The sequence below is a fragment of the Bombina bombina genome, chromosome 6 (assembly GCF_027579735.1).
Source record: "Bombina bombina isolate aBomBom1 chromosome 6, aBomBom1.pri, whole genome shotgun sequence".
Classification (NCBI taxonomy): Eukaryota; Metazoa; Chordata; class Amphibia; order Anura; family Bombinatoridae; genus Bombina; species Bombina bombina.
This window is the reverse complement of record NC_069504.1, coordinates 24,744,226-24,769,497: the sequence shown is the minus strand read 5'-3', so window position 1 is coordinate 24,769,497 and position 25,272 is coordinate 24,744,226.

The window sequence follows — 25,272 nt, the reverse complement described above, 5'->3', positions numbered from 1 at the left end:
TGACAAATTGCATTTTTGGGTTTATTTGTGTATATGAAGTAGCAGGTTTTGTGCTTCTAAACCACAGCCTATTTTAATGGGTTGAGCTTCAGGTAATATCAGATCTCATTAGGTTATCACTTTTATGTACACAGACTTACTTCCTTATCTTATATTTGTCTAAAAAACCAAAGCTCAGTACTTAGAGAGAACAATGGAAAATTATAATTTTATTACTTAACTATCATGCCCCCCATTGAGAGTGTAATCTCTTCTGCTGGCTGTGTTTACTTAGGCTATTCAATAGAACATACTCCAGTACAGAAACTTTCAGTATAGGTTGGGAAACCACAAGCTTAATCAGCTATTTCAAATGCCAAATTAGGGTTAAAGGAGCACTCCAGCAGGTAAAATGAATCATTGAGAATAATTTAAAGGGGAGAATATTTTTGGGTGAACTGTCCCTTTAAGTATACTTACCCCCTCATGTAGTAAACTTACCTATAATAAAGTATACTTACCCACTCATGTAATAAACTTACCTATCATTAAATATACTTACCCCCTCATGTAGTAAACTTACCTCTCATAAAGTATACTTACCCCCTCATGTAGTAAACTTACCTCTCATAAAGTATACTTACCCCCTCATGTAGTAAACTTAACCCCTCATCTGATAAACTTACCTCTCATTAAGTATACTTACCCTCTCAAGTAGTAAACTTACCTCTCATAAAGTATTCTTATCCCCTCATGTAGTAAACTTACCCCCTCATGTGATAAACTTACCTCTCATAAAGTATACTTACCCCCTCATGTGATAAACTTACCTCTTAAAGTATACTTAACCCCTCATGTAGTAAACTTACATCGCATAAAGTATACTTACCCCCTCATGTAATAAACTTACCTCTAATGTAGTAAACGTACTCCCTCATGTAATAAACTTACCTCATAAAGTATACTTAACCCCTCATGTAGTAAACTTACCTCGCATAAAGTATACTTACCCCCTCATGTAATAAACTTACCTCTCATGTAGTAAACATACTCCCTCATGTAATAAACTTACCTCTCATAAAGTATACTTAACCCCTCATGTAATAAACTTACCTCTCATTAAGTATACTTACCCCCTCATGTAATAAACTTACCTATCATAAGTATACTTACCCCCTCATGTAGTAAACGTACCTATCATAAGTATACTTCCCCCCTCATGTAGTAAACTTACATCTCATTAAGTATACTTACCTCCTCATGTAGTAAACATACTCCCTCATGTAATAAACTTACCTCTCATACAGTATACTTACCCACTCATGTAATAAACTTACCTCTCATACAGTATACTTACCCTCTCATGTAGTAAACTTACCTCTCATAATGTATACTTACCCCCTCATGTAGTAAACTTACCTCTCATTGAGTATGCTTACCCCCTCATGTAGTAAACTTAATTCTCATAAAGTATACTTACCCCCGCATGTAGTAAACTAACCTCTCATAAAGTATACTTACCCCCACATGTAGTAAACTTACCTCTCATAAAGTATACTTACCCCCTCATGTAAAAAACATACCTCTCATTAAAGGGACAGTACACTGTAAAATTGTTTTTATATGAATGTATTTTCAGTGACTTGTTATACCAGCTGCAGAGTATAAAATGTGTGACAAATTGCATTTTTGGGTTTATTTGTGTATATGAAGTAGCAGGTTTTGTGCTTCTAAACCACAGCCTATTTTAATGGGTTGAGCTTCAGGTAATATCAGATCTCATTAGGTTATCACTTTTATGTACACAGACTTACTTCCTTATCTTATATTTGTCTAAAAAACCAAAGCTCAGTACTTAGAGAGAACAATGGAAAATTATAATTTTATTACTTAACTATCATGCCCCCCATTGAGAGTGTAATCTCTTCTGCTGGCTGTGTTTACTTAGGCTATTCAATAGAACATACTCCAGTACAGAAACTTTCAGCATAGGTTGGGAAACCACAAGCTTAATCAGCTATTTCAAATGCCAAATTAGGGTTAAAGGAGCACTCCAGCAGGTAAAATGAATCATTGAGAATAATTTAAAGGGGAGAATATTTTTGGGTGAACTGTCCCTTTAAGTATACTTACCCCCTCATGTAGTAAACTTACCTATAATAAAGTATACTTACCCACTCATGTAATAAACTTACCTATCATTAAATATACTTACCCCCTCATGTAGTAAACTTACCTCTCATAAAGTATACTTACCCCCTCATGTAGTAAACTTACCTCTCATAAAGTATACTTACCCCCTCATGTAGTAAACTTAACCCCTCATCTGATAAACTTACCTCTCATTAAGTATACTTACCCTCTCAAGTAGTAAACTTACCTCTCATAAAGTATTCTTATCCCCTCATGTAGTAAACTTACCCCCTCATGTGATAAACTTACCTCCCATTAAGTAAACTTACCCCCTCATGTAATAAACTTACCTCTGAATAAGTATATTTACCCCTTCCTGTAGTAAACTTACCTATCATAAACTATACTTACCCCCTCATGTAGAAAACCTACCTCTCATAATGTACACTGACCCCCTCATGTAGTATACTTACCTCCCATAAAGTATACTTACCCCCTCATGTAATAAAATTACCTTTCATTAAGTATACTTAACCCCTCATGTAGTAAACTTACCTCTCTTACACCTAGATTTAGAGTTTTGCGTTAGAAGGGGTGCGTTAGCTACGCATGTTTCCCCCCCCCCCCCCGCACCTTTTAAACAACGCTGGTATTTAGCGTTCACAGAAGGGCTGCGTTAGGCTCCAAAAAGGGAGCGTACAGGCATATTTACCGCCACTGCAACTCTAAATACCAGCGTTGCTTACAGACGCGGCCAGCTTCAAAATCCCCATAGGAAACAATGGGACAGTTTGAGCTGAAAAAATACCTAACACCTGCAAAAAAGCAGCGTTCAGCTCCTAACGCAGCCCCATTGTTTCCTATGGGGAAACACTTCCTAAGTCTGCACCTAAAACCCTAACATGTACCCCGAGTCTAAACACCCCTAACCTTAAACTTATTAACCCCTAATCTGCCACCCCCACTATCGCTGACCCCTGCATATTATTATTAACCCCTAATCTGCCGCTCCGTACACCGCCGCCAGCTACGTTATCCCTATGTACCCCTAATCTGCTGCCCCTAACATCGCCGACCCCTATATTATATTTATTACCCCCTAATCTGCCCCCCCCCATGTCGCCGCTACCTACCTACACTTATTAACCCCTAATCTGCCGACCGGACCTCGCCGCTATGTATGTATTAACCCCTAAACCGCCTCACTCCCGCCTCAAAAACCCTATAATAAATAGTATTAACCCCTAATCTGCCCTCCCTAACATCGCCAACACCTAACTTCAAGTATTAACCCCTAATCTGCCGACCGGACCTCGTCGCTACTATAATAAATGTATTAACCCCTAAAGCTAAGTCTAACCCTAACACTAACACCCCCCTTCGCCGGAAGAAGAGGATGGATCCGCGTCGGCTGCTTCAAGATGGTCCCGCTCCATGCCGGATGGATGAAGATAGAAGACGCCGCCTGGATGAAGATGTCTACCGGTCCGGATCTCCTCTTCTTGCCGGATAGGATGAAGACTTCGGACCCTCTTCTGGACCTCTTCTTGCCGGATAGGATGAAGACTTCGGACCCTTTTCTGGACGGATCGGTGATACCCGGCGTGGTGAAGATAAGGTAGGGAGATCTTCAGGGGCTTAGTGTTAGGTTTTTTATGGGGTGTTTGGGTTAGATTAGGGGTATGTGGCTGGTGGGTTGTAATGTTGGGGGGTATTGTATGTTTTTTTAAATGCAATAGAGCTGTTTTCTTTGGGGCATGCCCCGCAAAAGGCCCTTTTAAGGGCTGGTAAGGTAAAAGAGCTGTTAACTTTTTTTTTTAGAATAGGGTAGGGCATTTTTTTTATTTTGGGGGGCTTTGTTATTTTTTTAGGGGGCTTAGAGTAGGTGTAATTAGTTTAAAATTGTTGTAATATTTTTTTATTTTTTGTAATTTAGTGTTTGTTTGTTTTTTTTGTAATTTAGTTTAGCTGATTTAATTTAGATAATTGTAGATAGTTTAGTTAATTAATTTATTGATAGTGTAGTGTTAGGTTTAATTGTAACTTAGGTTAGGATTTATTTTACAGTTAGTTTTGTAATTATTTTAACTAGGTAGCTATTAAATAGTAAATAACTATTTAATAGCTATTGTACCTGGTTAAAATAAATACAAAGTTGCCTGTAAAATAAATATAAATCCTAAAATTGCAACAATATAATTATTCGTTATATTGTAGCTATATTAGGGTTTATTTTACAGGTAAGTATTTATTTTTAAATAATAATTTATTTAATAAGAGTTAATTTATTTTGTTAGATAAAAATTATATTTAACTTAGGGGGTGTTAGTGTTAGGGTTAGACTTAGCTTTAGGGGTTAATACATTTATTATAGTAGCGGCGAGGTCCGGTCGGCAGATTAGAGGTTAATACTATTTATTATAGGGGTTTTGAGGCGGGAGTGAGGCGGTTTAGGGTTTAATACATTTATTATAGTGGTGGCGAGGTCCGGTCGGCAGATTAGGGGTTAAGAACTGTAGGTAGGTAGCGGCGACGTTGGGGGGGCAGATTAGGGGGTAATAAATATAATATAGGGGTCGGCGATGTTAGGGGCAGCAGATTAGGGGTACATAGGGATAATGTAGGTTGCGGCGGTGTGCGGTCGGCGGATTAGGTGTTTAAAAATTTTATTAGAGTGGCGTCGATGTGGGGGGACCTCGGTTTAGGGGTAAATAGGTAGTTTATGGGTGTTAGTGTACTTTAGAGCACAGTAGTAAAGAGCTTTATGAACCGGCGTTAGCCCATAAAGCTCTTAACTCCTGACTTTTTTCTGCGGCTGGAGTTTTGTCGTTAGAGTTCTAACGCTCACTTCAGCCAAGACTCTAAATAACAGCGTTAGAAAGATCCCATTGAAAAGATAGGATACGCAATTGACGTAAGGGGATCTGCGGTATAGAAAAGTCGCGGCTGGAAAGTGAGCGTTAGACCCTTTCCTGAATGACTCTAAATACCAGCGGGCGGCCAAAACCAGTGTTAGGACCCCCTAACGCTGGTTAGGACGGCTAACGCAGAACTCTAAATCTAGGCGATAATGTATACTGACCCCCTCATGTAATAAATTTACCTCTAATAAAGTATACTTACCCCCTCATGTAGTAAACTTACCTCTCTTACACCTAGATTTAGAGTTTTGCGTTAGAAGGGGTGCGTTAGCTATGCCTGTTTTTTCCCCCCGCACCTTTTAAACAACGCTGGTATTTAGAGTTCTCTGAAGGGCTGCGTTAGGCTCCAAAAAGGGAGCGTACAGGCATATTTACCGGCCCTTCAACTCTCAATACCAGCATTGCTTACGGACGCGGTCAGCTTCAAAAACATGCTCGTGCACGATATCCCCATAGGAAACAATGGGGCAGTTTGAGCTGAAAAAAAACCTAACACCTGCAAAAAAGCAGCTTTCAGCTCCTAACGCAGCTCCATTGTTTCCTATGGGGAAACACTTCCTAAGTCTGCACCTAACACCCTAACATGTACCCCGAGTTTAATCACCCCTAACCTTACACTTATTAACCCCTAATCTGCCGCCCCCGCTATCGCTGACCCCTGCATTTTATTATTAACCCCTAATCTGCCGCTCCGTACACCGCCACAACCTACATTATCCCTATGTACCCCTAATCTGCTGCCCCTAACATCGCCGACCCCTATATTATATTTATTACCCCCTAATCTGCCCCCCTCCAACGTCGCCGCTACCTACCTACACTTCTTAACCCCTAATTTGCCTACCGGACCTCGTCGCCAATATAATAAATGTATTAACCTCTAAACTGCCTCACTCCCGCCTCAAAAACCCTATAATAAATAGTATTAACCCCTAATCTGCCCTCCCTAACATCGCCGAACCTTAACTTCAAGTATTAACCCCTAATCTGCCGACCGGACCATCCCGCTACTATAATAAATGTATTAACCCCTAAAGCTAAGTCTAACCCTAACACTAACACCCCCCTAAGTTAAATATAATTTTTATCTAACGAAATAAATTAACTCTTATTAAATAAATTAATCCTATTTAAAGCTAAATACTTACCTGTAAAATAAACCCTAATATAGCTCCAATATAATTAATAATTACATTGCAGCTATTTTAGGATTTATATTTATTTTACAGGCAACTTTGTATTTATCTAAACCAAACACCCCTTAAAAAAACCTAACATTAAGCCCCTGAAGATCTCCCTACCTTATCTTCACCACGCCGGGTATCACCGATCTGTCTAGAAGAGGGTCCGAAGTCTTCATCCTATCCAGCAAGAAGAGGTCCAGAAGAGGGTCCGAAGTCTTCATCCTATCCGGCAAGAAGAGGACATCTGGACTGGTAGACATGTTCATCCAGCGGCGTCCATGCAATCAGCCAATCAGATTGAGCTCGCATTCTATTGGCTGATCAGAACAGCCAATAGAATGCAAGCTCAATCTGATTGGCTGATCCAATCAGCCAATCGGATTGAACTTGAATCTGATTGGCTGATTCAATCAGCCAATCAGATTTTTCCTACCTTAATTACGATTGGCTGATAGAATCCTATCAGCCAATCGGAATTCGAGGGACGCCATCTTGGATGATGTCACTTAAAGGAACCTTCATTCGTCGGGAGTCACCGGAAGAAGAGGATGGATCCGCTTCGGCTGCTTCAAGATGGTCCCGCTCCGCGCCGGATGGATGAAGATAGAAGACGCCGCCTGGATGAACATGTCTACTGGTCTGGATGTCCTCTTCTTGCCGGATAGGATGAAGACTTCGGACCCTCTTCTGGACCTCTTCTTGCCAGATAGGGTGAAGACTTCGGACCCTCTTCTGGACGGATCAGTGATACCCGGCGTGGTGAAGATAAGGTAGGAAGATCTTCAGGGGCTTAGTGTTAGGTTTTTTTAAGGGGGGTTTAGGTTAGATTAGGGGTATGTGGGAGGTGGGTTGTAATGTTGGGGGGTATTGTATGTTTATTTAAATGCAAAAGAGCTGTTTTCTTTGGGGCATGCCCCGCAAAAGGCCCTTTTAAGGGCTGGTAAGGTAAAAGAGCTGTTAACGTTTTATTTTAGAATAGGGTAGGGCATTTTTTTATTTTGGGGGGCTTTGTTATTTTTTTAGGGGGCTTAGAGTAGGTGTAATTAGTTTAAAATTCTTGTAATCGTTTTTTATTTTTTTGTAATTTAGTGTTTTTTTTTTGTTATTTAGTTTAGTTGATTGAATTGTAGATAATTGTAGATAGTTTAGTTAATTAATTTATTGATAGTGTAGTGTTAGATTTAATTGTAACTTAGGTTAGGATTTATTTTACAGGTAATTTTGTAATTATTTTAACTAGGTAGCTATTAAATAGTTATTAACTATTTAATAGCTATTGTACCTGGTTAAAATATATACAAAGTTGCCTGTAAAATAAATATAAATCCTAAAATAGCTGCAATGTAATTATTCGTTATATTGTAGCTATATTAGGGTTTATTTTACAGGTAAGTATTTAGCTTTAAATAGGATTAATTTATTTATTAAGATTTATTTTATTTCGTTAGATTTAAATTATATTTAACTTAGGGGGGTGTTATTGTTAGGGTTAGACTTAGCTTTAGGGGTTAATACATTTATTATAGTAGCGTCAAGGTCCGGTCGGCAGATTAGGGGTTAATACTTGAAGTTAGGTGTCGGCGATGTTAGGGAGGGCAGATTAGGGGTTAATACTATTTATTATAGGGTTTTTGAGGCGGGAGTGAGGCGGTTTAGGGGTTAATACATTTATTATAGTGGCGGCGAGGTCCAGTCGGCAGATTAGGGGTTAAGAACTGTAGGTAGGTAGCGGAGACGTTGGGGGGGCAGATTAGGGGGTAATAAATATAATATAGGGGTCGGCGATGTTAGGGGCAGCAGATTAGGGGTACATAGGGATAATGTAGGTTGCGGTGGTGTGTGGTCGGCAGATTAGGGTTTAAAATGTTTTATTAGAGTGGCGGCGATGTTGGGGGACCTCGGTTTAGGGGTAAATAGGTAGTTTATGGGTGTTAGTGTACTTTAGAGCACAGTAGTTAGGAGCTTTATAAACCTGGGTTAGCCCATAAAGCTCTTAACTCCTGACTTTTTTCTGCGGCTGGAGTTTTGTCGTTAGATTTCTAACGCTCACTTCAGCCAAGACTCTAAATACCAGCGTTAGAAAGATCCCATTGAAAAGATAGGATATGCAATTGACGTAAGGGGATCTGCGGTATGGAAAAGTCGCGGCTGGAAAGTGAGCGTTAGACCCTTTCCTGACTGACTCTAAATACCAGCGGGCAGCCAAAACCAGCGTTAGGACCCCCTAACGCTGGTTAGGACGGCTAACGCAGAAATCTAAATCTAGGCGATAATGTATACTGACCCCCTCATGTAATAAAATTACCTTTCATTAAGTATACTTACCCCCTCATGTAGTAAACTTACCTCTAATTAAATAAACTTACCCCCTCATGTAATAAACTTACATCACATGTAGTAAACATACCCCCTCATATAATAAACTTAAATCTCATAAAGTTTACTGTCCCCCTCATGTAGTAAACTTACCTCTCATAAAGTATACTTACCCCCTCATGTAGTAAACTTACCTCTCATTAAGTATACTTACCCCCTACATGTATTAAACTTACCTCTCATTAAGTATACTTACCCCCACATGTATTAAACTTACCTCTCATAAAGTATACTTACCCCTTCATGTAGTAAACTTACCTCTCATAAAGTATACTTACCCCCTCATGTAATAATCTTACCTCACATGTAGTAAATGTACTCCCTCATATAATAAACTTAAATCTCATAAAGTATACTGTCCCCCTCATGTAGTAAACTTACCTCTCAAAAGTATACTTACCCCCTCATGTAGTAAACTTACCTTTCATTAAGTATATTTACCCCCACATGTATTAAACTTACCTCTAATAAAGTATACTTACCCCCTCATGTATTAAACTTACCTCTCATTAAGTATACTTACCCCCTCATGTAGTAAAGTTACCTCTCATGTAGTAAACATACCCCTCATATAATAAACTTACTTCTCATAAAGAATATCTACCCCCTAATGTAGTAAACTTACCTATCATAAAATATACTTACCCCCTCATGTAGTAAACTTACTTCTCATAAAGTAAACTTACCCCCTCATGTAGTAAACTTGCCTCTCATAAAGTTTACTTACCCCCTCAAGTAATAAACTTACCCCCTCATTTAATTTACCTCTCATAAAGTATATTTACTCCCTCATGTAATAAATAACCCCTCATGTATTAAACTTACCCCCTCATATGATAAACTTAACTCTCATTAAGTATACTTACCCCCTCATGTAGTATATATATAATAAAAAGAAGGCTAAATAAATGTATATTTAGTGGTGCAAGAGTAGAAAAGAGGCTAAATAAATGTATAATTAGTAGTGCAAGAGTAAAAGAGAGGCTAAATAAATGTATAATTAGTGGTGCAAGAGTAAAAGAGAGGCTAAATAAATGTATAATTAGTGGTGCAAGAGAAGAAGAGAGGCTAAATAAATGTATAATTAGTGGTGCAAGAGTAGACGAGAGGCTAAATAAATGTATAATTAGTGGCGCAAGAGTAGAAGAGAGGCTGAATAAATGTATAATTAGTGGTGCAAGAGAAGAAGAGAGGCTAAATAAATGTATAATTAGTGGCAGGAGAGTAGAAGAGAGGCTAAATAAATGTATAATTAGTGGTGCAAGAGTAGAAGAGAGGCTAAATAAATGTATTATTAGTGGTGTCAGGTTCTGCCTGGTTCAACCCATTTTTCTCCTAGCTACACCCACTACTTTCTGATTTGTTCCTCTTTCTTTAAGTGTGCCGCTCACCTGTTACACCTTGCTCAGTATTGATGATCTTCGCTACAGAGAGGTTTACCTGCCTGCTCAGCTTTTGCTTCTCTACCTTATTATCCGGAGTTCTGAGCCTTATCCTAAACAGCAACTTCTACCTTGGAATTTCATTCACAGTCTCTCTCTCTCTCTGTTGTGGGGTAAAGTACCTATTGCATTTTTTCATTGCCTCTCGCTGCTTTCTTTTTACCGCAGCTCATACCTTCAGTGTTCATTCAGCCTGTCACTGTGTTTCTCCGATTACGCTACTCAGCGTGACGTCACTTCCGGGTCTGCTCCGGTCTCACTCTAACTACTCTGAATCACCTACGAAGGTAACCGTGCTTGCTCTCCTGCCTGTCTGCATTACCAAGGTACAAATTACTGCTAAACATCATACCTCATATCGTATGTACTGTGTCTTGTATTAAGATAAGAAGTTTAATCTCAAAACTATAAACTTTAACCGCAACTTCACTTGTCTTGTCCTGTTACTCCAATGCTGCCTGACTGAATCTTTATCTTGTCCACAGTTCACCTGTTATTATCTAAGCCTGATCTTAACAGTATATTATTTTCTTATTCACTTTCTGCTGAATAAGTTATCATTGCTTGTTATATTAAATTTACTCACATGATTGAAGGAAACCTTTTCAGAAATAGAGGTTTCAGACAGTCCTGTGTAACATACATATTATTATTCATTCTGCAGTTGTGTTCCACCTAACATATAATCACCAGTTCCTGATATAATACTGAGCCTTAAAAAATGGAACCAGCAGACATGCATCAAATTCTATATAACCTCAATCAAAAGGTAGATCAACTGGCACAAGGCCTGCATGATTTACAAATTGAGAATGCTGCTCTAAGAAAAATAATTACAGAGTCTATCTCTTTAAAGGGGAATCAGACTGAAACTGTTATTGAACCTCAAGTCTCTCTCCCAGATCTATTCTGTGGTAACAGAAAGGCATATAGACAATTTAAAAACGCCTGCCTTTTATTGTTTTCATTGAAACCTAGGACTTACCCCACTGAGAGAGTGAAAGTCCTCACTACAATCTCATTTCTCAGAGGGGATCCTAGAAATTGGGCTGATAAATTCATAGAGAACCAGGATCCTATACTCGGATCCCTTGTAGACTTTTTCACAAGTATGGATGAAATGTTTCAGGACACAGATATTCAGCTTACTGCTGAGATGAGTTTAAGGAGTTTAAAACAAGGAAAGAGACCTGTCGAGGACTATATCAATGATTTCAAACAGTTCGCCACGGATGCTCTCTGGACCCCTGTCGCCCTGCGTAATCAATTCCGGTTGGGACTTTCAGAGTCTTTAAAAGATGAATTCGCCAGAATTGATTTACCAACAACTTTGGAGGCTTTCATGAAAACAGCAATTCAGATAGACCGTCGTCTACGTGAAAGGAAGGCTGAAAAGTTTGCAACAGACGCAAAACCTAAACCCTCATCTGGCTCTTCAGCCCAAAGCAGTGTTTCTGCTATTAAACCCTCTGTGGAACCCATGGAGATTGGCTTTATCAGAGGTCCCCTCTCTCAAGAGGAGAAACAACGGAGACGTTTAAAGAATCTATGCCTGTACTGCGCTAGCCCAAGTCACGCTGTTCAGGACTGTCCTCTACTTTTGAAGAACAAGAAATGTAAGTCCACTTACCTTTATACATCTCTACCTTCCCCAGAACATTCTCCTTACTGTACTTTATCTGTCTCCCTACAGTTGGAGCAAAGTCAACTGAGGATCAGTGATGCCATTGTAGACTCTGGCGCTTCAGGGAACTACATGGATCGGGCCTATTGCATTAGGGAAAATATCCCTTTAATAAAGAAAACTACTCCCATACCTATCAGAGTCATAGATGGATCACTCATGTTCTCTGGACCTATAACTCATGAGACTGTACCACTCATGCTTAATATTTCCGGACATTACGAATTACTCTCTTTCGATGTCCTTCCCTCTCCCCATTTTAGTTTGGTTCTGGGGATGAAGTGGCTACAACTTCATAATCCCACTATTGTTTGGCACCCTTTTCAAATAAAGTTTTGTTCCACTTATTGCAAAGAAACATGTTTTCCTAACCCTGTTTTTTTACACACTAATACTGATACTGAGGGCTTACCCTCTGAATATTTGGAATTTAATGATGTTTTTAGTAAGACTGAGGCAGAGAACCTGCCACCTCACAGGGCATATGATTGCCCTATCGATCTCCTCCCTGGAGCCCGCATACCCATTGGACATCTCTATCCACTAAGTAATCCTGAACTGGAACATCTTAAAGTGTATCTTGACGACAACTTAAAGAAAGGCTTCATTAGGCCATCAACTTCTCCTGCAGGGGCGGGGTTTTTCTTTGTTCGTAACAAGGATTCCAGCCTCAGACCCATCATAGACTATCGTGAACTAAATAAATGCACGGTTAAGAATCGTTATCCTTTGCCCCTAATACCAGAGATGATTGAGAGGCTATCTGATGCTACTATTTTTACCAAACTTGACTTAAGAGGCGCATACAACCTTGTCAGGATCAAAGAGGGTCATGAATGGCTGACGGCATTCAGGACCAGATATGGCTTATTCGAGTACCTTGTAATGCCTTTTGGTCTCTGCAATGCCCCAGCCACCTTCCAATACTTTATTAATGATGTATTCAGAGACCTCCTAGATGTATGCATTGTCATATATCTGGATGATATACTCATTTATTCCAGAACTCAGCAGGAACACATCAGGCATGTCCGCCAAGTTCTAGCACGACTGAGAGCTTATAAATTGTATGCCAAATTGGAAAAATGCAAATTTCACACAACACAGGTATCCTTTCTAGGATATGATATCTCTCCCTCAGGAATCCAGATGCAGAAAGAAAAGGTTGAGGCTGTTTTGGATTGGCCAGAACCAAAGACTAAAAAAGACCTACAACGGTTCCTTGGTTTTTCAAATTATTATAGAAAATTTATCAAGGGATTTTCCAAAATAGTAAAACCACTCACCGTTTTAACAGGTTCTACTACACCTTTCTCATGGGGTTCAGATGCTGGTAATGCCTTCCGTTATTTGAAATCCAGATTTACCTCTGCACCAATCCTTCAATTTCCCAATCCTTCACATCAATATACTTTAGAAGTTGATTCTTCCGATTTCGCCATTGGAGCAGTCCTCTCACAACAAAAATCTCTATCTGATCCTCTCCATCCAATTTCCTATTTCTCTAAATTAATGTCCCCTGCTGAACAAAATTATGCTATAGGGGATAAGGAATTATTGGCCATTCGACGATCCCTTGAACACTGGAGACACCTCCTTGAAGGCACCACTCTACCAATTAATATCTACACAGACCATAAGAACCTCCAGTACTTGCAATCTAATAAAACCTTATCTGCCAGACAGGTTCGTTGGAGTCTGTACTTTGACCGTTTCAATTTTGTTATCATTTACAGACCTGCCAATAAAAACCTCAAAGCTGACGCTTTATCCCGGATACCAGAACGACCGACTCACATTCCTATCAGAAAAGACATTGTTTCTCCTCAATGCTTCATTGGGTTCACTTCGACAATCTTGACTGACCTCCGCAAATACTGCAAGGAACATTCTAACCCACCTGAACCAACTTTAACCAAAATGCATGGCATTTACTACTATGAAAAAAAAATCTTCATACCACCCTCCTTGAGAAAACAAATTATACAGACCTGTCATGATATTCCATTAGCTGGTCACCCAGGTCTTCAACGTACCTTGGATCTTGTTTCACGTACTTATTGGTGGCCACACATGAAATCCACAATTTCTGATCATATTGCCAGCTGTAGGACTTGTGTCACTTGCAAGCCAGAAAGAAGACCACCTTTTGGCTTGCTCATGCCTATACCAGTCCCTAAAAAGCCTTGGCACCATGTTTCCATGGATTTTATTGTAGATTTACCACCATCAAAAAATCAAACAACTATCCTTGTGGTCATTGATTTATTCACTAAAATGGCTCATTTTATCCCTTTCCATAAACTTCCCACTTCTTCTGAAACTGCCACCCTATTCATTGACCACATTATCAAGTTGCATGGGATACCTTCTATCCTGACGACAGATAGGGGTACACAATTCACCTCAAAATTTTGGAGTAAGTTATGTGCCTTGATTAATATGGAACATCGTTTTACAACAGCTTTTCATCCCCAAACTAATGGACAGTCAGAGAGGTTAAACCAGTGGCTCGAGCATTTTCTCAGATGTTATTGTTCCTATCAACAGAACGATTGGATGAATTACCTTTCCATGGCCGAATTCGCCTACAATAACTTGACCAATGCATCTACTAAAATGACACCCTTCTTCGCAAACTATGCCTACCATCCTACCCTGACCTTCTCCTCCTCTGCTTCTTCGGATTCACCACAGCTGGATCAGCTCCATAATTCTCTACAGGAGAATTTCAATGTCATCCAGGAGAACATTCGTTCGGCCCAACAGAACCAGAAACATTATTATGACCTCAGGAGAAGGAAGCCACCTGAATACTCCGCAGGAGATTTAGTCTGGCTTTCTACTAAGAACTTGAGATTACAAGTTCCTTCTAAGAAGATGGCCAGTCTCTTCATTGGACCCTTCCCTGTCCAAAGTGTTATCAATACCAATGCTGTCAAGCTACGTCTACCTAGTACTCTTAAGATTCATCCTACGTTTCACGTATCTTTATTAAAACCATATACACCTGCAAGAGATGCACAAATTCTTCTGCCACCTACAAGCCTTCCTCTTCCTGATGATGAGTATGAAGTTGAATCCATTTTGGACTCCAGGATCTCCAGGGGTGTTCTGCAGTACTTGGTCAGGTGGAAAAATTATTCAAGTGATGAGGATTCATGGGAGCCTCTCTCCAATCTCAACACACCTAAACTTCTCTCCTTGTTTCATCGTCGCCACCCTGATCGGCCTCGTCCATCCGCTGTGGAACAGCGTCCTTGAGGAGGGGGTTCTGTCAGGTTCTGCCTGGTTCAACCCATTTTTCTCCTAGCTACACCCACTACTTTCTGATTTGTTCCTCTTTCTTTAAGTGTGCCGCTCACCTGTTACACCTTGCTCAGTATTGATGATCTTCGCTACAGAGAGGTTTACCTGCCTGCTCAGCTTTTGCTTCTCTACCTTATTATCCGGAGTTCTGAGCCTTATCCTAAACAGCAACTTCTACCTTGGAATTTCATTCACAGTCTCTCTCTCTCTCTGTTGTGGGGTAAAGTACCTATTGCATTTTTTCATTGCCTCTCGCTGCTTTCTTTTTACCGCAGCTCATACCTTCAGTGTTCATTCAGCCTGTCACTGTGTTTCTCCGATTACGCTACTCAGCGTGACGTCACTTCCGGGTCTGCTCCGGTCTCACTCTAACTACTCTGAATCACCTACGAAGGTAACCGTGCTTGCTCTCCTGCCTGTCTGCATTACCAAGGTACAAATTACTGCTAAACATCATACCTCATATCGTATGTACTGTGTCTTGTATTAAGATAAGAAGTTTAATCTCAAAACTATAAACTTTAACCGCAACTTCACTTGTCTTGTCCTGTTACTCCAATGCTGCCTGACTGAATCTTTATCTTGTCCACAGTTCACCTGTTATTATCTAAGCCTGATCTTAACAGTATATTATTTTCTTATTCACTTTCTGCTGAATAAGTTATCATTGCTTGTTATATTAAATTTACTCACATGATTGAAGGAAACCTTTTCAGAAATAGAGGTTTCAGACAGTCCTGTGTAACATACATATTATTATTCATTCTGCAGTTGTGTTCCACCTAACATATAATCACCAGTTCCTGATAAGTGGTGCAAGAGTAGAAGAGAGGCTAAATAAATGTATAATTAGTGGTGCAAGAGTAAAAAAGACGTTCATTAAATGTATAATTAGTGGTGCAAGAGTAGAAGAGAGGCTAAATAAATGTATATTTAGTGGTGCAAGAGTAGAAGATTGGCAAAATAAATGTATAATTAGTGGTGCAAGAGTAGAAGAGAGGCTAAATAAATATATAAATAGTGGTGCAAGAGTAAAAGAGAGGCTAAATAAATGTATAATTAGTGGTGCAAGAGTAAAAGAGAGGCTAAATAAATGTATAATTAGTGGTGCAAGAGAAAAAGAGAGGCTAAATAAATGTATAATTAGTGGTGCAAGAGTAGACGAGAGGCTAAATAAATGTATAATTAGTGGCGCAAGAGTAGAAGAGAGGCTGAATAAATGTATAATTAGTGGTGCAAGAGAAGAAGAGAGGCTAAATAAATGTATAATTAGCGGCAGGAGAGTAGAAGAGAGGCTAAATAAATGTATAATTAGTGGTGCAAGAGTAGAAGAGAGGCTAAATAAATGTATTATTAGTGGTGCAAGAGTAAAAAAGACGTTCATTAAATGTATAATTAGTGGTGCAAGAGTAGAAGAGAGGCTAAATAAATGTATATTTAGTGGTGCAAGAATAGAAGATTGGCAAAATAAATTTATAATTAGTGGTGCAAGAGTAGAAGAGAGGCTAAATAAATATATAAATAGTGGTGCAAGAGTAAAAGAGAGGCTAAATAAATGTATAATTAGTGGTGCAAGAGTAAAAGAGAGGCTAAATAAATGTATAATTAGTGGTGCAAGAGTAGAAGAGAGGCTAAATAAATGTATAATTAGTGGTGCAAGAGTAAAAGAGAGGCTAAATAAATGTATAATTAGTGGTGCAAGTGTAAAAGAGAGGATAAATAAATGTATAATTAATGATGCAAGAGTAGAAGAGAGGCTAAATAAATGTATGATTAGTGGTGCAAGAGTAGAAGAGCAGCTAAATAAATGTATGATTAGTGGTGCAAGAGTAAAAGAGAGGCTGAATAAATGTATAATTAGTGGTGCAAGAGTAAAAGAGAGGCTGAATAAATGTATAATTAGTGGTGCAAGAGTAAAAGAGAGGCTAATTAAATGTATAATTAGTGGTGCAAGAGTAGAAGAGAGGCTGATTAAATGTATAATTAGTGGTGCAAGAGTAAAATAGAGGCTAAATAAATGTATAATTAGTGGTGCAAGAGTAGAAGAGCTGCTAAATAAATGTATGATTAGTGGTGCAAGAGTAAAAGAGAGGCTAAATAAATGTATAATTAGTGGTGCAAGAGTAAAAGAGAGGCTAAATAAATGTATGATTAGTGGTGCAAGTGTAAAAGAGAGGCTGAATAAATGTATAATTAGTGGTGCAAGAGTAAAAGAGAGGCTAAATAAATGTATAATTAGTTGTGTAAGAGTAAAAGAGAGGCTGAATAAATGTATGATTAGTGGTGCAAGTGTAAAAGAGAGGCTAAATAAATGTATAATTAGTGGTGCAAGAGTAAAAGAGAGGCTAAATAAATGTATAATTAATGGTGCAAGAGTAAAAGAGAGGCTGAATAAATGTATAATTAGTGCTTCAATAGTAGAAGAGCGGCTAAATTAATGTATAATTAGCGGCAGGAGAGTAGAAGAGAGGCTAAATAAATGTATAATTAGTGGCAGGAGAGTAGAAGAGAGGCTAAATAAATGTATAATTAGTGGTGCAAGAGTAGAAGATAGGCTGAATTAATGTATAATTAGTGGTGCAAGAGTAAAAGAGAGGCTAAATAAATGTATAATTAGTGGTGCAAGAGTAGAAGAGAGGCTAAATAAATGTATTATTAGTGGTGCAAGAGTAAAAGAGAGGCTAAATAAATGTATAATTAGTGGTGCAAGAGAAGAAGAGAGGCTAAATAAATGTATAATTAGTGGTGCAAGAGAAGAAGAGAGGCTAAATAAATGTATAATTAGCAGCAGGAAAGTAGAAGAGAGGCTAAATAAATGTATAATTAGTGGTGCAAGAGTAGAATAGAGGCTAAATAAATGTATTATTAGTGGTGCAAGAGTAGAAGAGAGGCTAAATAAATGTATAATTAGTGGTGCAAGAGTAAAAAAGACGTTCATTAAATGTATAATTAGTGGTGCAAGAGTAGAAGAGAGGCTAAATAAATGTATATTTAGTGGTGCAAGAGTAGAAGATTGGCAAAATAAATGTATAATTAGTGGTGCAAGAGTAGAAGAGAGGCTAAATATATATATAAATAGTGGTGCAAGAGTAAAAGAGAGGCTAAATAAATGTATAATTAGTGGTGCAAGAGTAAAAGAGAGGCTAAATAAATGTATAATTAGTGGTGCAAGAGTAGAAGAGAGGCTAAATAAATGTATAATTAGTGGTGCAAGAGTAGAAAAGAGAATAAATAAATGTATAATTAGTGGTGCAAGAGTAAAAGAGAGGCTAAATAAATGTATAATTAGTGGTGCAAGTGTAAAAGAGAGGATAAATAAATGTATAATTAATGATGCAAGAGTAGAAGAGAGGCTAAATAAATTTATGATTAGTGGTGCAAGAGTAGAAGAACAGCTAAATAAATGTATGATTAGTGGTGCAAGAGTAAAAGAGAGGCTGAATAAATGTATAATTAGTGGTGCAAGAGTAAAAGAGAGGCTAAATAAATGTATAATTAGTGGTGCAAGAGTAGAAGAGAGGCTGATTAAATGTATAATTTGTGGTGCAAAAGTAAAATAGAGGCTAAATAAATGTATAATTAGTGGTGCAAGAGTAGAAGAGCTGATAAATAAATGTATGATTAGTGGTGCAAGAGTAAAAGAGAGGCTAAATAAATGTATAATTAGTGGTGCAAGAGTAAAAGAGAGGCTAAATAAATGTATGATTAGTGGTGCAAGTGTAAAAGAGAGGCTGAATAAATGTATAATTAGTGGTGCAAGAGTAAAAGAGAGGCTAAATAAATGTATAAATAGTTGTGCAAGAGTAAAAGAGAGGCTGAATAAATGTATGATTAGTGGTGCAAGTGTAAAAGAGAGGCTAAATAAATGTATAATTAGTGGTGCAAGAGTAAAAGAGAGGCTAAATAAATGTATAATTAATGGTGCAAGAGTAAAAGAGAGGCTGAATAAATGTATAATTAGTGCTTCAATAGTAGAAGAGCGGCTAAATTAATGTATAATTAGCGGCAGGAGAGTAGAAGAGAGGCTAAATAAATGTATAATTAGTGGCAGGAGAGTAGAAGATAGGCTGAATAAATGTATAATTAGTGGTGCAAGAGTAAAAGAGAGGCTAAATACATGTATAATTAGTGGTGCAAGAGTAAAAGAGAGGCTAAATAAATGTATAATTAGTGGTGCAAGAGAAGAAGAGAGGCTAAATAAATGTATAATTAGTGGTGCAAGAGTAAAAGAGAGGCTAAATAAATGTATAATTAGTGGTGCAAGAGTAAAAGAGAGGCTAAATAAATGTATAATTAATGGTGCAAGAGTAAAAGAGGGGCTGAATAAATGTATAATTAGTGGTTCAATAGTAGAAGAGCTGCTAAATTAATGTATAATTAGCGGCAGGAGAGTAGAAGAGAGGCTAAATAAATGTATATATAGTGGCAGGAGAGTAGAAGAGAGGCTAAATAAATATATAATTAGCGGCAGGAGAGTAGAAGAGAGGCTAAATAAATGTATAATTAGTGGCAGGAGAGTAGAAGAGAGGCTAAATAAATATATAATTAGTGGCAGGAGAGTAGAAGAGAGGCTACATAAATGTATAATTAGTGGTGCAAGAGTAGAAGATAGGCTGAATAAATGTATAATTAGTGGTGCAAGAGTAAAAGAGAGGCTAGATAAATGTATAATTAGCGGCAGGAGAGTAGAAGAGAGGCTAAATAAATGTATAATTAGTGGCAGGAGCGTAGAAGAGAGGCTAAATAAATGTATAATTAGTGGTGCAAGAGTAGAAGATAGGCTGAATAAATGTATGATTAGTGGTGCAAGAGTAAAAGAGAGGCTAAATACATGTATAATTAGTGGTGCAAGAGTAAAAGAGAGGCTAAATAAATGTATAATTAGTGGTGCAAGAGAAGAAGAGAAGCTAAATAAATGTATAATTAGTGGTGCAAGAGTAAAAGAGAGGCTAAATAAATGTATGATTAGTGGTGCAAGTGTAAAAGAGAGGCTGAATAAATGTATAATTTGTGGTGCAAGAGTAAAAGAGAGGCTAAATAAATGTATAATTAATTGTGCAAGAGTAAAAGAGAGGCTGAATAAATGTATGATTAGTGGTGCAAGTGTAAAAGAGAGGCTAAATAAATGTATAATTAGTGGTGCAAGAGTAAAAGAGAGGCTAAATAAATGTATAATTAATGGTGCAAGACTAAAAGAGAGGCTGAATAAATGTATAATTAGTGCTTCAATAGTAGAAGAGCGGCTAAATTAATGTATAATTAGCGGCAGGAGAGTAGAAGAGAGGCTAAATAAATATATAATTAGTGGCAGGAGAGTAGAAGAGAGGCTAAATAAATGTATAATTAGTGGTGCAAGAGTAGAAGATAGGCTGAATAAATGTATAATTAGTGGTGCAAGAGTAAAAGAGAGGCTAAATACATGTATAATTAGTGGTGCAAGAGTAAAAGAGAGGCTAAATAAATGTATAATTAGTGGTGCAAGAGAAGAAGAGAGGCTAAATAAATGTATAATTAGTGGTGCAAGAGTAAAAGAGAGGCTAAATAAATGTATAATTAGTGGTGCAAGAGTAAAAGAGAGGCTAAATAAATGTATGATTAGTGGTGCAAGTGTAAAAGATAGGCTGAATAAATGTATAATTAGTGGTGCAAGAGTAAAAGAGAGGCTAAATAAATGTATAATTAGTTGTGCAAGAGTAAAAGAGAGGCTGAATAAATGTATGATTAGAGGTGCAAGTGTAAAAGAGAGGCTAAATAAATGTATAATTAGTGGTGCAAGAGTAAAAGAGAGGCTAAATAAATGTATAATTAATGGTGCAAGAGTAAAAGAGAGGCTGAATAAATGTATAATTAGTGGTTCAATAGTAGAAGAGCGGCTAAATTAATGTATAATTAGCGGCAGGAGAGTAGAAGAGAGGCTAAATAAATGTATAATTAGTGGCAGGAGAGTAGAAGAGAGGCTAAATAAATGTATAATTAGTGGTGCAAGAGTAGAAGATAGGCTGAATAAATGTATAATTAGTGGTGCAAGAGTAAAAGAGAGGCTAAATAAATGTATAATTAGTGGTTCAAGAGTAAAAGAGAGGCTAAATAAATGTATAATTAGTGGTGCAAGAGAAGAAGAGAGGCTAAATAAATGTATAATTAGTGGTGCAAGAGTAAAAGAGAGGATAAATAAATGTATAATTAATGATGCAAGAGTAGAAGAGAGGCTAAATAAATGTATGATTAGTGGTGCAAGAGTAGAAGAGCAGCTAAATAAATTAGTGGTGCAAGAGTAGAAGAGAGGCTGAATAAATGTATAATTAATGGTGCAAGAGTAAAAGAGAGGCTAAATAAATGTATAATTAGTGGTGCAAGAGTAAAAGAGAGGCTAAATAAATGTATAATTAGTGGTGCAAGAGTAGAAGAGAGGCTAAATAAATGTATAATTAGTGGTGCAAGAGTAAAGAGAGGCTAAATAAATGTATAATTAGTGGTGCAAGAGTAAAGAGGGGCTAAATAAATGTATAATTAGTGGTGCAAGAGTAAAGAGAGCCTAAATAAATGTATAATTAGTGGTGCAAGAGTAAAAGAGAGGCTAAATAAATGTATAATTAGTGGTGCAAGAGTAGAAGAGAGGCTGAATAAATGTATAATTAGTGGTGCAAGAGTAAAAGAGAGGCTAAATAAATGTATAATTAGTGGTGCAAGAGTAGAAGAGCAGCTAAATAAATGTATGATTAGTGGTGCAAGAGTAAAAGAGAGGCTAAATAAATGTATAATTAGTGGTGCAAGAGTAAAAGAGAGGCTAAATAAATGTATAATTAGTGGTTCAAGAGAAGAAGAGAGGCTAAATAAATGTATAATTAGTGGTGCAAGTGTAAAAGAGAGGCTAAATAAATGTATAATTAGTGGTGCAAGTGTAAAACAGAGGCTAAATAAATGTATAATTAGTGGTGCAAGAGTAAAAGAGAGGCTAAATAAATGTATAATTAGTGTTGCAAGAGTAAAAGAGAGGCTAAATAAATGTATAATTAGTGGTGCAAGAGTAAAAGAAAGGCTAAATAAATGTATAATTAGTGGTGCAAGAGTAAAAGAGAGGCAAAATAAATGTATAATTAGTGGTGCAAGAGTAAAAGAGAGGCTAAATAAATGTATAATTAGTGGTGCAAGAGTATAAGAGAGGCTAAATAAATGTATAATTAGTGGTGCAAGAGTATAAGAGAGGTTGTTAGAAAAAAAGGACATCAAAGTGCTTTAACATAGCGATACACACACACATACATGATCTAAATATGTATATGTAAGTATGTATGTATATAACTATGTACTGTATATATATATATGTTTATATGTGTGCACATAGGTATTTATGTAATCACAGACATATATACACATATAAATACATATATAAATACATATATATATATACATACATTTCGGGTTAGAAAAAGCTTGAGATAACGAGATCGGGTTTGCGTACAAGTATTATTATTATTATTATTATTATTATTATTATTATCGGTTATTTGTAGATCACCAACAGATTCCGGAGCGCTAATATAGTGTTAGTTTTTCTTTTTCCCAATTTTTAATGCTCCATTGTGTGAATATGTTAATTAATGCGGTCGCGAAATTCGTCCTTTGGCTTTTTGCACGTGTCGGGTTAGTGCTCCACTTGTAATCTAGCTCTTAGTCTTGCGCTAATTTATAGATGTGGGTGCTGGTGCTTTTAAGCGCTAGTTTGTCTTTGGATTAAATTCTGATCAAGAATTTAGTCTCATCATTTTCAACATCCAATACGGCATTATCTTGTTCTGAGCCATCACAATTAGTATGTTATGTCAGCTCTGACTGCAGTGAAACATCATATAGTCATCGCTGAGCCGAGCTGCAAATCCTATTGTCATCAATCTCATAAACATTAGAGACATCAAACTCAAATGTATTCCCTAACGGTTTCATTTATAAAAGCTTTTTATGTATAGAAAAAAAATCTTCTTTTTTTTGTCTTCTGTTTATGTCTGTTTAATGTAAATGCTGCAGTTTTTCCACTGCTCCTATGAGTGCCTGAAGTGTATTCAGTGGACTTTTAGAATCCGTGATACACACTAATGGCATGATCAGTGCAGGAGCTCACATATATACAGTATTTCCCTGATGGTCACAGCGGAGGAGATAAGATACATACTGAAGAGACTTCAAGGATTACTCTAGACCAGAGCTTTCCTGTTGGTGACACACTTTTTAGCCCTACATCATTTTGCGACACAGTAATTCAGCTGTACTAGCAAACCGGAGGTTAAACTAACTTATTTTAAGAGATACAGACACAAACATAAATGATATAATAACCAAATGTATTTACAAGTAAATGTATGTATGTGCAAGAACTAAAAAACACTTTAATATCACCAATAACTACTTAATATTTTATTTTTAATGTGATGTATAAGGTTGATGGGATGAACATAGTTTCTGAATATTTGGTAGAATATTAGATAAAGACACTCGCATCATATCCATATATCAAGAGCAGGAGCAGCAATGCACTACTGGGACCTAGCTGCAAAAAACCCACTGACTTCTCAGCGTTTAAACTGCTGCCCTCAGCTCTGTGAGTCCGACTGACTACTGTCTGTGCTGCAAACACACTGCTCTCCCACTCACTGACTACTGTCTGTGCTGCAAACACACTGCTCTCCCACTCACTGACTACTGTCTGTGCTGCAAACACACTACTCTCCCACTCACTGACTACTGTCTGTGCTGCAAACACACTGCTCTCCCACTCACTGACTACTGTCTGTGATGCAAACACACTGCTCTCCCACTCACTGACTACTGTCTGTGCTGCAAACACACTGCTCTCCCACTCACTGACTACTGTCTGTGCTGCAAACACACTGCTCTCCCACTCACTGACTACTGTCTGTGCTGCAAACACACTGCTCTCCCACTCACTGGCTACTGTCTGTGCTGCAAACACACTGCTCTCCCACTCACTGACTACTGTCTGTGCTGCAAACACACTGCTCTCCCACTCACTGACTACTGTCTGTGCTGCAAACACACTGCTCTCCCACTCACTGACTATTGTCTGTGCTGCAAACACACTGCTCTCCCACTCACTGGCTACTGTCTGTGCTGCAAACACACTGCTCTCCCACTCACTGACTACTGTCTGTGCTGCAAACACACTGCTCTCCCACTCACTGACTACTGTCTGTGCTGCAAACACACTGCTCTCCCACTCACTGACTACTGTCTGTGCTGCAAACACACTGCTCTCCCACTCACTGACTACTGTCTGTGCTGCAAACACACTGCTCTCCCACTCACTGACTACTGTCTGTGCTGCAAACACACTGCTCTCCCACTCACTGGCTACTGTCTGTGCTGCAAACACACTGCTCTCCCACTCACTGACTACTGTCTGTGCTGCAAACACACTGCTCTCCCACTCACTGACTACTGTCTGTGCTGCAAACACACTGCTCTCCCACTCACTGACTATTGTCTGTGCTGCAAACACACTGCTCTCCCACTCACTGGCTACTGTCTGTGCTGCAAACACACTGCTCTCCCACTCACTGACTACTGTCTGTGCTGCAAACACACTGCTGTCCCACTCACTGACTACTGTCTGTGCTGCAAACACACTGCTCTCCCACTCACTGACTACTGTCTGTGCTGCAAACACACTGCTCTCCCACTCACTGACTACTGTCTGTGCTGCAAACACACTGCTCTCCCACTCACTGACTACTGTCTGTGCTGCAAACACACTGCTCTCCCACTCACTGACTACTGTCTGTGCTGCAAACATACTGCTCTCCCACTCACTGACTACTGTCTGTGCTGCAAACACACTGCTCTCCCACTCACTGACTACTGTCTGTGCTGCAAACACACTGCTCTCCCACTCACTGACTACTGTCTGTGCTGCAAACACACTGCTCTCCCACTCACTGACTACTGTCTGTGCTGCAAACACACTACTATCCCACTCACTGACTACTGCCTGTGCTGCAAACACACTGCTCTCCCACTCACTGACTACTGTCTGTGCTGCAAACACACTACTATCCCACTCACTGACTACTGCCTGTGCTGCAAACACACTGCTCTCCCACTCACTGACTACTGTCTGTGCTGCAAACACACTGCTCTCCCACTCACTGACTACTGTCTGTGCTGCAAACACACTGCTCTCCCACTCACTGACTACTGTCTGTGCTGCAAACACACTGCTCTCCCACTCA